The sequence below is a fragment of the Poecile atricapillus genome, chromosome 4, assembly GCF_030490865.1.
Source record: "Poecile atricapillus isolate bPoeAtr1 chromosome 4, bPoeAtr1.hap1, whole genome shotgun sequence".
Classification (NCBI taxonomy): Eukaryota; Metazoa; Chordata; class Aves; order Passeriformes; family Paridae; genus Poecile; species Poecile atricapillus.
The window spans coordinates 17,410,748-17,423,213 of NC_081252.1; the positions used below are offsets into that span (position 1 = coordinate 17,410,748).

General features: G+C 35.0%; 1 protein-coding gene across 3 annotated transcripts in view; it reads left to right on the forward strand.

Moving 5' to 3' along the window:
* LRBA (LPS responsive beige-like anchor protein) overlaps positions 1 to 12,466 on the forward strand; it is a 367,953-nt gene that overhangs the window by 103,504 nt on the left and 251,983 nt on the right. The gene's annotated exons all lie outside the window — the stretch shown is intronic.

A 12,466-nucleotide genomic window follows, 5' to 3' on the forward strand; every position in this document is an offset into this window, starting at 1 on the left:
TAATTTAGTTTTAAGTGCAATTTGATGTGATGGATAAGTAGTGATTGCTATGAAGTTTTAATTGAATTGACTATAGGTTATCTAAAGACCAACGTCACTGTGATACCATGGCAGCTGAACTCAACAGATTCATCAAAACTCTAGCAACAGCCTGGTTTAGATATGAAGAGAATAAATGCTGTTGGAATACCTCGTATGTACCTCAAGTATTAGATGATGACATTTTAATCACGATTATCTTCTTCCATCTAATCACTTTGTTATAACAGCTGAAAATAAGTTTAAAAATAATTTGATAATCCTTTAGATATGTGATCAAAAATATATAAATGTGTTTTGGCATAAAGGGTAGATTTTGTAGGAATTTTGTAAGCTGTTAGAAGATTTTCTATCAACTGCAATACATGCTCTAATTTCCTTTTAAAAGCCATGTAGAAGATGTCAGGAATGGGAAGATATTATTTTTATACATCATGAACTTCTGCCAATAGGATCTTTGCTGTATCAAAGATTAATGCAGCTGTACTTGAGTTAAAAAGCTTCAGTGATAGATTGCTTTCATGATAAAATGGTTAGAAACGTAACTTTATCAGGCAAATGAAAATGATTTAGATCTTAACACACACAAATTGAAAAAAGAACTTAGCAAAGTCTAAACTGAGAAGCTGAGGGGAAGATTTTGCATGAATCATGCCTGTAGGTGTTTGCCTTGTGCCTTGTTTTGCTAACTTTCCTTGAAATCTTGTGCCAGAAACTTTATAGTGCACTTTTGTCTTTATTTATTTACTTATTTTAAATTATTTTTATTGCTTGTGCTCTTTTGAAGTATTTGAATATTGGAAGTATACTTGCTAGCCTAGCTTTTTGTAGACATGAGGTGGCTGTGGAAGGGAGAATATTCAAGATCATCTTACTCTGGTGTGGATTAGATTCTTAAGCTGCTCAGATCTGCCTTCATAACAAGTGGATCCAGGCACATTAATAAAACTGCGGAAATCCTAACATTTGAAAGCATGGGATTGTCAAGCATGTTGTTAATTGCTATGCAAGCAGCAGTAGGGATGTTTCTAGTATAATTTAGTAGCAAATATTACATGGTCCTTGTACCTGGAAAACAAAATGGAAGATCTTAATCTTAATCTTTTTTAGGATACTACTGAATGGAAAGTAATTGGGAAATGTTGAGCTTTATGCATAGTGCTACTTCTGATATTTTGAGTAAAAAGATTTTACATTATAAACTATTTTCCCCTCAAAATTTATTTTTCCCATGCAATGTATGTTTTAATCAACAGTGGTTTAGTTTTGCAGGGTGGAGACTGGTCAGAGCCAGGGAGAGGGAAATATAGATCCCACAGTAGCCAGGGGCCATGCTAAGTATTCTCCTGGGTCAGAAGAAATTTAAGTTCAATTAGCATTCAGGTAACAATTATTATCAGCAAGTAAAATAATCTGTCTGAAAAGTTTCAACATACCCTCCCAAAGCAGCTAATAGTCAGCTTAAGGGCATTCAGCATTCCTGTAGAAGAGTCCAGTTCTGAAAGAAATTAAGCTCTCACAATTTGTAAAAGCAACATTGTGATTCATCTGTTTGTCCTGAGTTGCCATTTCCTTTTTTTTTTTTTTATTTTTTGTTGTGGTACAGAGTTTCTGCATTCTCCTGCATTGCAAGACACTTGATATTTGCACAGTGAGCTGTTTGGCTAGTGGTCAGTAGGACTGACTTCGGAGAATGTGAATGAAAGTCCTGGAAGGTGTGGGTGGGCACTGGCTGTGGAATCCAGACTCCTTAAATATGGTCCTCTGGTGCTTGGATTTTAGCTACTGTCTTGTCAATGAGTTTCCTGTTAACAAAACAGGTTATGTTACCAAGTCTGTTCTCTAGAACACCTGGGTTCTCCCTTACACTGATGTATCTGGGGGTTTATGCATAATGTAACTTCTTTTTCTTCCTGAGTGGGGGCTTTTCTTCCATCTCTGAAATCTGTAGATTTCAGTTTGGGTGCTGAAAACATCTATTGACAACATTCATGCTTGGTATTTGTCACTGAGCAGAGTACTTGAAATAATTGCAAATGGATTACATGTGCTGTGAATATTTTGCTGTGTGCTTCATTGAACTATGTTATACACTTGAAGTGTCTGAAACTGAAGATCAGATTGGTAGATAACTGTCTGAAGTGCAAATCTGATAAGATTGAACTAAATGGAAACAGCTGGGAAAACCTTTCCTTTGAACTGGAGTATGTGGAAATTACATTTAAATTAGCTGCATATATATTTTTTTTCTTTGACTTAAGCAGTATGTAGATTTTGTCTCTCCAGAACCAGATTATTGTAACATATTCTGCGTGAAACCCCAGGATAATGTAATACCTGTTTATTATAACTTCATCCCTGCTCTGATTTCCTGTTGCTTTCTAAATTGTTTGAGTGTTTAATTACCTGTAATTGCCTGATGAGTTCCATGGAATTGCTTCTAGAGCACCCTAGCATGTTTTAGTAGGAATTTCTTTCAAACTCCTTAAAATTGCTAAAGTTCACTTTTCACTACACTTAAGATCTGCTTGAAATCTGTCTTTTCTCCTAGGTGTAGTTGGTGGCTTTAGGAATATTGTGCTTTTAGTATGGCTTTTAGATAGGCATTTTAAATGGCCTATGTCCATCACTGGCTAAATTTTAAAAACAAATTAAAAATTGTGTTAGACTCACACAAGAAAAAATATGCCATGAAGTGGATGAATATATATTGACAGTTTTCTTAGTATCAGAAATCAAAGAAGTTTATAACTTTACTTTTGCCTTAAGAATGAAAATAGTTTGGAATGCATTGACCATTATTTGCCAATACGGCACAAATAATAAGTCACCTATTATTGACTTAGTGATGCAGTAAGCACTTGGTAATTGTATCCTGGCAGGTGGTGGTCTCAGTGGTTAAAATGTGTTTGCTTTATATCCTTGTATCTTTCCATAATACTTAGTCTAGGAGGATGTTTTAAGGGTTTATTCGTTCTCCACTTTGGGGATAAGATATACAATGTGGGATTTTAAGATGAGCAAATACTAGCACTTTTTAGTTTATGCTACACATCTGCTTTCTGGGAAGGGATTGTGAGCTTTGTGGTTTTCAACTAGGAAAAGAAGTCAAGATGGGTTCTATGTATTAGACTATAGGTGTAGTAAAGCTGTGACATTTTTGTTTGGAGTGATGTGAAGTATTGTTTCTTGGGATAATCCAACTGGAGGATTCAACATGTCTTGCAGGCTTTTGGTAGAGAAATGGATAAAGGATAGGGTTATGAACCAAAAAACCATTCTTTGAAATAGCTTGCCACACTGGAGTGAAGAGAGATGAACTTTCCTAAGTTGTTCTTACTAAAACAGAATTCTGTGGCAAAAATGAGGATTTTTCCTCCCTGATTTTGTTTTTTTAAAGTACAATCTTTAGTGATTCTATAGACTTCTCATATATTATAAGCTCATTTGAAGAAAAATTCTCTCACGAGTTAAAAATTATTTGCAGTTGGTCAAAAATTCAGGACATAATGTTGGGTGAGTTTAATGGAAAACACCTTCTACAGCTCAAACTCTTAGCTCTTAAAGCTGTGTTGCTGAGAGTTTGATTAATGTATACATTTTTATGTCTAGGGATGAGAGTGGATTGTCTAATGTAAATGTGAATCTTGGCAGTGGGATAGGGGAAGACAGATAGAGGACAACTTCATTTCCATTAATGTACAGTGCTGCAGATGTTCAAAACTTAGGGAACATAATTTAGCTACAGAAGCAAGACTTTTCTGAAGAAAAAAGGCATCCTGTTGCTTCACCAGCACACTAGGACTTAAAAAAACACCACCATTTAAGGTGAGTTTTGTGCAGCAAGAGCACACCCTGTGGCTTGGCAGTCTAGTCAGAAGGATGATACCACGCTGACTTTATAACTAGATCTTTGAACAATATTCTCATGGGTGGTAAATGCAAAACAAAGTAATATCAACTGGCACTTAATTCTGTGAGCTCCCTGCTGGTGGGGCTCTGCACTGAAATGGAACTCTTCCTGACAGGAAGTCAGCTGCGAAGTGTGGAGACCTCTGAAAATAAAGTGTGCTTTAATTTGACACCCTGCTGTTTTACAGCCAGTCTGTTTAATTTGAGACTATGGAAAGAGGGTTAGTGCAGGGGAGGGGTATGAGATTATGGAAAGTTCAGTGAGCAGCAATGCTTGTTTCTGATTTAATACTAATTACAAATAATGGGACTTCTTTGTGTTAATAAACCAAATAACAATATCTGTTTCCAAGCAGAACTGCTTGGGGAACTCAGGATTTGGGGAGCTGTGCTATTCACTGGAAGTTCTACCTGGACAAACTTTGTGTAGTGGTACTGTTCAGTTTCTTGTCTAACATTCACTCTTTATTTATGTGCATCTATGCTTTTTGCCTATTTCTGCAACTGGGGAAACATTTGTCTCATCAAGGATTGTTGACAACGTACTGTTTTTTCCATGAGTATTTTTGAGATACCTTAAGTGATAAAAACTCATAATTCAGATTATTCATCAATATGATATTGAGGTCTGTTAGGTGTTAGATCCTAGTTCAGAGTCAATTTTGATTTAGAAGAAACGGCTGGATTTTCTAGTGCTCTTTGAATAGTTCTGCAGACGTTTATTTCTATGGGAAACCAAAATGGATATATTTGTCTTTTGGTAAATCTACTTGGTGACTGTAGGTGAGGATTTGCAGTGAAAGAAGCAGAAAATTATTTATCGTGTTTATTGTAGTGACAGATAATAATAGAGATCTTTGTTGCAATGTGTTATATATATTTATTATATTTTAGTGTAAATAAAGACAATAGACATAGGCTAAGGAAGAGAACAGAGTATGCAAGTGGAGTGTAATGGGAGAGATATTAGCTTCTTTGCTTTTTTTAAAAAATTTGATTTAGCTTCATTTTCTCCAAATCTTTTAAGGAAAAAATCTGCATTAGGATAGGATTGCCTAAGGGAATATCAGGGGACAGGTTCAGTCATCCTGTGTTATGAGTGAAGAGGTGGCATTGGTTTGCATACTTGAGTTTCAGTCCCTCAAAGGTACAATGGTAGCAAGAATCATGTCCATCATGTGCATGCATTCATTATGAGAGTTTAAATAGAAATCAAGCTACATTTGGGGAAAGGGTGATACCAAAATAATGAACTCATAGAAGGTTTGGGTTGGAAGGATCCTTAAAGATCATTTAGTTCCAAATCCCCTGCTGTATAAAGGGACTTGTGGTTCTAAAACCAGTGTCGTATTTCTTTATTAGTTAAATTTATTTATTTGAAGCTAAGAATATTGAGCAGGAAGGTTGCTGCTATTTGATGGTGATGAATGTTGCTGTCCGTGGGATCAGACCAATGCTACTGGTGCTGCTGTGCAGCACTGAGTTTGCTGTGATTTTCTTATTTTTGTAATTTGTAGTCTATCTTGAAAGGCATTTTCCTTCCTGTTCAGTGGTTTTACAAAATCTCAAATTACAATTACAGTTAAAAAAAAAAAGCACTGAAATCAAGGGTCAGTTGCGTTATGCTCCTGCTTTTCCTCACTTTGTTTGCCTTTGTTCATGAAAATGATGCTGGCACTGCAACTTAATTATTTGGATCTTTTCCCTTTGTTCATCTTATGTTGTCACTTTTCCTCATGTCTGTTTTTCTGACTCATCTCCTTTGACTTAAGAGTTTTGTGCTTCCCACTGCTGCTTATTTACAGAAATGCTTGGTACTTTGATTTCTCAATTAATTTTTAAGATTCCTGTTCGTATTCTTTCTGAAGCTGCTCTTTCATCTTGGCATTGAAAATAGCCGACGGTTAAAGAACCTGGAGAGGAAACTGCAGTGGAGAAGGTTTGCTGCTAGATGAACTCAAACCTGACCCCTAATTTTGTTTCATGAGGCGTCATGGCAACAGCCTGCTAGTGGGAGAGAGAAAGGGAGAAGCTGCCCTGGTAAATTGCTTCCTGCATCAGAAACTGGGGACCTGAAAGCAGCGATCCACTCATTCAGTTTTTTCCCCAGTTTTTCATACTTCTTTGAAACTAGATACAAAAATGAAGTTGATGCATTTTGATCAGAGAGATATGCAGCTTTTATGCTGTGAAAATTATTATTGATTTAATTTTATTTATGCAGACAGTGATATTTTTATAATTTTGTATGAATTTTGGATTAAGTTAAAGTTTTCTTTTATTGCTGTTTTAAGAATATTTGGTGTTACCATAAATTATGGCAAATGCAACCTATCTCAAATATTTTTTGTGTGCAATTGTTAAAGACTATATGCTGTACATTTTACATAATTTATCTTTCATAACAATGTACTTTTTTAGGATAGATTTGTGTCCTTGGTAGAGAAGGCTACAGTTGTCACTTTGAGAGTAATCTCATAGCACAAAAGGCATTGTCTGACAAGCTGACAGTTTTTTCTGTGGTATTTTTACTGAAGAATCTAGTACTTAAGTATGTAACTCCAGCTCTACATGTGTATAATATATTTTGAGAATCTATAAAAGCTTACTGTGACTTGAACTCTAACTTTTAAGTATTGAAATTAAACTCTCATTATAGTTTGAGGCATTTACCACCAACAACATATACTAGTTTATAGGAGGCTCTGTTTACATGGAATAACCCACATGGTTAAACAGCAGGGGAGTCTTCTGCTTTTAGTTAAAAACCCGCTGTTTCTATATGGCTTATTTACTACTTCTTTAATTCTTAATGTAGTGTGCTGTGGAATTGAGCATGCAAAAGCCAGCAAAGAGTTCTGGTTTTTGCGTCTAAGGTTATTACTTGCTGTACAATAATAAAGGCACTATTTTATTGGGTTAGTTGTAATTAACTTCAGCACTAGGCATTGATATAAATCATTCCTAATCTGTTTTCTTTATGTTTTCATTCTTCTAAACTGGTTTAACATAGCTTCTTTCTGTCATCCTTTTACATGAGGACTAGGGTTGTAATTGCTTTTTTGAATTAGGCTGTCGGAAACTAATGTGTGTGTTGGTCCAAGAATTGATTAAGGAACACTAATGAATTTCATATAGCACTTTTAAAATATTTGTAATAAATACTCTGTGGCGGTGATCTGTTATAACATTAGAACTCAATACTGTGTTGTCATGCTGTGCAGCTGGGAAAATATTTCAGTATGAGAAACTTTGATTTGGTTTCATAGTTAAAGTAGTAAAGAATTTTGTGGCTGTGAATTTTAAAAAAGTCATGTTCCAACTTTTCCCCAGAGTATATTTTATGAAAGTAGCTATCATTATAATAATCTTCATTTCAGTGTTTAATACAACAGAGGAAAAACACTGAAACTTAGATTTAATATTTGATACCACGTGAGTCCTGTGCCATTCTGATGGATTTATCAATACACAAATACTGTAGCACGTTTTGTTGTTCCTCAGCAGTGCAGATTTGAAACAGATTTTGTTTGTTCTTTTCAATCACCTTTGCAATGCTGAATGTGTTTGTATCTTGAATTCCTTCTATTTTTTAGGGGTAGATAATCATGCATGCACAATCTCAACTCACCTTTATGTATGCTTCATTAGTTTGATATAAGTGTGTGTGGGATATTTTCTCACATTAGTGGGCGTGGTGTTATACCTTCAGTGGAGAAGCTCTCTCATCTAGTTAATTATTACACAACTTTCTCCTAGAAGACTCATTAAAATTTTCAATACAAAGACTTCAGTTGTGTACTGTCAACTGGCGGATTTTTTGACAAAAAGCAATGTCTTTTTTAATGGAATGCTAGCAGTAAATATGTTTTATTATAACTGGGTGTGCTTGATAGTTTTAAAAGTCTTATAAAAATAATTAGCTCTTTTATATAGTTCTAATGGCAGTCTTGCAAGTTTCCCCTGGAGCAGTCTCTAATGAACAGGCCTTGATTTTTCCAGTTGGGCTTTCAGATTCCCAGAGGACTTGACTTCAGACCTTGAAGGGCAGCAGCTGCCATTTGTCTTGAGCCTGGAGTTGCCAAACAGACAGACCACGTACTAATAGGACACATTTGTACAGCCCGGGTATGTGGGACCCCGATAGAGCCCTAATGACGATCATCTGTTGAGAGCTTGTAGCTGGCCAGGGTTAGAGTAACTTTTACCACCCTTATTGAAATCAAACCCTCTCTATTGATTAGTGAGGTAGCTTGGCTTGTTACATGGATGCCATGTTAAATCTTTCATAGAGAAACCTATGTTTAAATTTCAGTAAATCCAAGCTTGCTCATATAAGGCTTTCCCAATAAGGCTTTTTGGGTGACAAGAGGGTCTGAATTTTTAGGATAGTATTAAATATTTTTCCAAGTTCTCACTTTGTTTCAGGATTCAGCAATAGTGGTGATGTTTTGTAGAGAAAGGGCCATGAAAATATTCATTGAATTTTTTTTTTTCTTGGCTAGTTTCTGATAGTTCTTTCATTAGTTGCTTATGGTTTTTTAATTTTATTTGAGCGTACAGGTGTATCTGTATATATGCTGGGTAACTATCTCAAATGTGTTCTCATATTATTTTTGTATTAATTTGTGTTGCATCTTTACATAATGTTTCTCTTTTGTAAATACTTGGCATATGCTAATTTCAGTATTAAATTGCTGCATGGTTTGTAGATATGATTTCCCATAACTCCATGTTGCTTTTAATTTTTTTCAGTGGAGTTTCATAGATTAAAATAACTGAAGCATGCTTCAGACTTTAAAAGTAATTTATGTTTGCAGAGATTCTGCTTAACATGCAGTCTAACTTTTTTTAATTATGAAGAACCCAGCTGAGATATAATCTACTTTTCACTATATGTTCTTTATTGCTGAGTTCATTCAAGCCTATAGTGGATGTGGTGCTGAGAGAGTGCTGACATCAAGTGCAAACACTGCTGAAAAGTTCTTGATAGTTTACTTTAGGCACTTAAAGATTAGTGTATCTCTCTCTATGAACAAGTTTTTCATGCAGATTTGACCTTTACTCTAGGATATAATATGTCTCTTGGTCGTATGTTAACACATTTTCCCACCCTGCTCCTTAGTGCCCCATTCATAGTTGTCAGTACCGTCCTTCTCCTTTGTTTCATAACCAAAATGAATTATAAAAACTCCACCAGCTTTATAGGAAGGATGGGTTAGAGAAGAATTTTCTATTTTTTACCGGCTGATGAGTGTATGTTCCAACTGCTAGATATAATCCTTAATTGTAGAATGTGCTGAACTGTTCAGAAGGATTTTTTTTAAAGTTTCTGAGAAAAGTGAATTTTTAAGGAGCATGCATGTGTATATATATGTGAATGAGAGCATCAGAACAGTTTGCTACAGTTGGAAATAAGGCAGTTTTCATCTATTGGAAATGTTTCAAAAATTCTATTCAAGATCCATGGTTAATTGCTTAGCCATCAGGCCAGTTGGTGGGTTGGTCTTGCAAATGTTTGTAATATACCTTGAAGAATGCATGTTTTGGGGTATTCATAGAATTGTAGAATGGTTTGAGTTGAAAATTACCTTAAAGAACATCTAGGTCCAACACCCCTCCATAACTGTTTAAAATATTGTTATATTACTTTACCAAGGGTATACAGCTGAGGAGCGATATGTCCATTTCATGCCAACAGGCAAGCACTTCAAATGCCAAACGAACAAAAATGTGTATCAAAAAAATTTTCTTGGCATTTGTTTGAGTGATTGCAGTTTAGGAATTGTTATATTTGGTTAGATAAAGGCTCCACTTCGCTTCTTGTCCTATCTCCAACTATAGACACAAAGAAGTTTTCAAAACGAATAAAATAGGACAAGTGTGATACTCTCCACTCTCCAGCAACTTCTGCTCAGGATATTTTCTTAATTGGATGCAGTTTCTGTGTGGTTTTTTTTTTTTTTTTTGATGTGTACTGGTTCTGTCTCCTCTTGATCCTATTGAACACTTAATCACCATGACATGCTTTTGGTGATAGATCCTTTACACGTTGTGTAAAGAACTACCTGCATTCTTTGTTTTGAAGCTGGCTCCTACTATCTGCTGCTTGCAGAAAAAGCCTTTTTGGGTAAATAAGAGGTTCCTGAAGTATTTGATCTGAATGAGGATACTCAGAATGGGTAGGAAACCAGTAACAAATAGAAAAAAATCAAACTCAAGGCAGAAATTTTTTAAGAACTTCACTCATCTGATCATGTTGTGTGGTTAGAGATGTACCTTGTTTTTACGACAAGAAATATGAGGATCAAATAATGTGAAAGACTTTTAAATGCATCTGAAGACTGAAATAGCTACACAAACACATGTAGGTGCAATGACATTAATGGGATGTACAAGTACTAAAGACTGTTTGCTACACTGATCTTGTTGCTGGTTATGGTCTAATCCAGCTTTTGGTATTTTATATGTTTTGGTCTTTGGTTAAACTCTAAGGCATGCTGTTGGTCTTAGTATTTCCTAGAAAAAAGTAAATGCAGTAATTTGTGAGTTTTATTAGTGTATTTGGTGCTGTCACACAAACGATCATTAGTTAACTTAATTAAAAAACCCCACTGTAAAATAAATTAAATAACCCTAGCATTATTCAAATGGGACAATGAGTCATGATATCAACCTTGAGGGAAGTTATTAGTTTCTGAAAGGAGGGGTTTAAGTCCACTACTGTTTAATGTTTTCTTTTAATGACCCTTGTGCGCTCAGTAAGAATGTGCTAATGGAACTTGATGTTATAAAATTAAAGCTATAGAGGACTGGGATGTGTTTTTGCTCACTTCAGAGTTCTGCTGTATAGAAAGGAAATGTAATACGTTATTCCATACAAAATGAAAATTCAGATGAGGTTTGTAGCACCATTTCAGGAAAGGTTTTTGTCCTTGCCTAGTGTATAATGGGGCTGCTTATAGTTTCTATTAAGGAAATAGGTGACACAATAACGAGTTAGGGAATTTCCTTATCAGACACAGTATTTGAATAAAATGTGATTTCTTATTTGTCTCCTTGTCATGGTGATTTTTCATTTGAGTTATTTTATTTGCGATTGTGTCTAGTGCTTCTTGGTTTTCCCCCTGCCTCACTCTTGAGTGTTCAGTGACCAAAAGCATTAGAAGCAGATGATGTCTCTTGGTCACTAAACATTTACAGCCATGGGAAATGATGGTCAATTACCTACAACTTGGTACAGGTATGAAATTATCGACTCGGCTGATCTTACCTTACAGCCCTTCCTCAGAAAAGTGCTGAAATGGGTTTTGTCGTTATTTAGTTGCATTAGTGGTCGAGTTTGAGGCTTTTAACATGTTTTTTCCCTAATACCTCGGGGAGATGGATAACTAAGATGCTGATATAATAATGCAATATGTATACTGAGTGTAATTGTTTGAGAGTGAACATACACTGAGGGGAAATATGGAATGGATCATGAAAGATGAAGACCATTAGTCTTTTCTTTCAACTATTAAAATAAGCTTTAGGGTGTGTTCAGCTGTGATTTATGAAAATGTTTAGACTAACACCTTCTTTTGATGATGTCTGATGTAGAGAAAAATGCTGAAAAGTATCATGATAAATGCACTTTCTTTTCACTTTTGGCAGCTTCCATCTTCACCAATTAAATTTTCAAGTATTGTTGTGAGCTCTTTAGAGAGCAGAACAGCAGATGGACAGTGTCATAAGTGGAAAAAGTTATTTTGCTTTATTTGAGTTTTCTCACACTTTAGCTAAAAGAATGGTTTCAGTTATTATATAAGATAAATATTTAGAACCTGATACTACATTTAAAACCTCTTAGAAGCATTATTTGCATATGCTATTTTGTTTAGAATATTAGAAACTAAAAGTCTTTTGTTTTTCACTAGAATGCATTTATAATATATGATGAATAATACATCACAAGTTCCAATTATTCTGCTTTTAATTCTGACTCTTGGAAAATTCTAATACATTGTTACAGCTTAAACATGACAAGCATGATAAACACGATAAGCATGTTAGGCCTGGAAAAACAGATTGAGAAATCAGTTATAATTTCTCCCCTGCATTTGAAATTTAAAAATACTTTTTTGTTTGTTTGTTTTTCTTTGTTTCGTTTTGTGTGTGTGTGTGTTGGGGGGGAAGAGGGGCAGGATTTTAAGTTGTAAATAACAATGTTGTTTCAGTGTGTGTCTGATCAAACCTTTGTCTCACTGACTGAGAGGTAATTCGGTGACACTGAGCACCAAAAAATGCACTCCGATAGTCAGAAATCTGAAATTTAAGACATATTTCCTGTTTTGAATTTTTTTTCCTGCCTTGTAGCTGATGAGATTTTTTTTTTTTAAATAACCACAGTGATAGAAATACTCATGTAGATAATCAGTAGGATTATTATTTCATAGAACAAAGAGTAAAAAGTCAAGGAAGTTGATGTAGAAAAAGCACATTAAACTTATCTGTCTGCTGCAGAATCAGTCTTCTG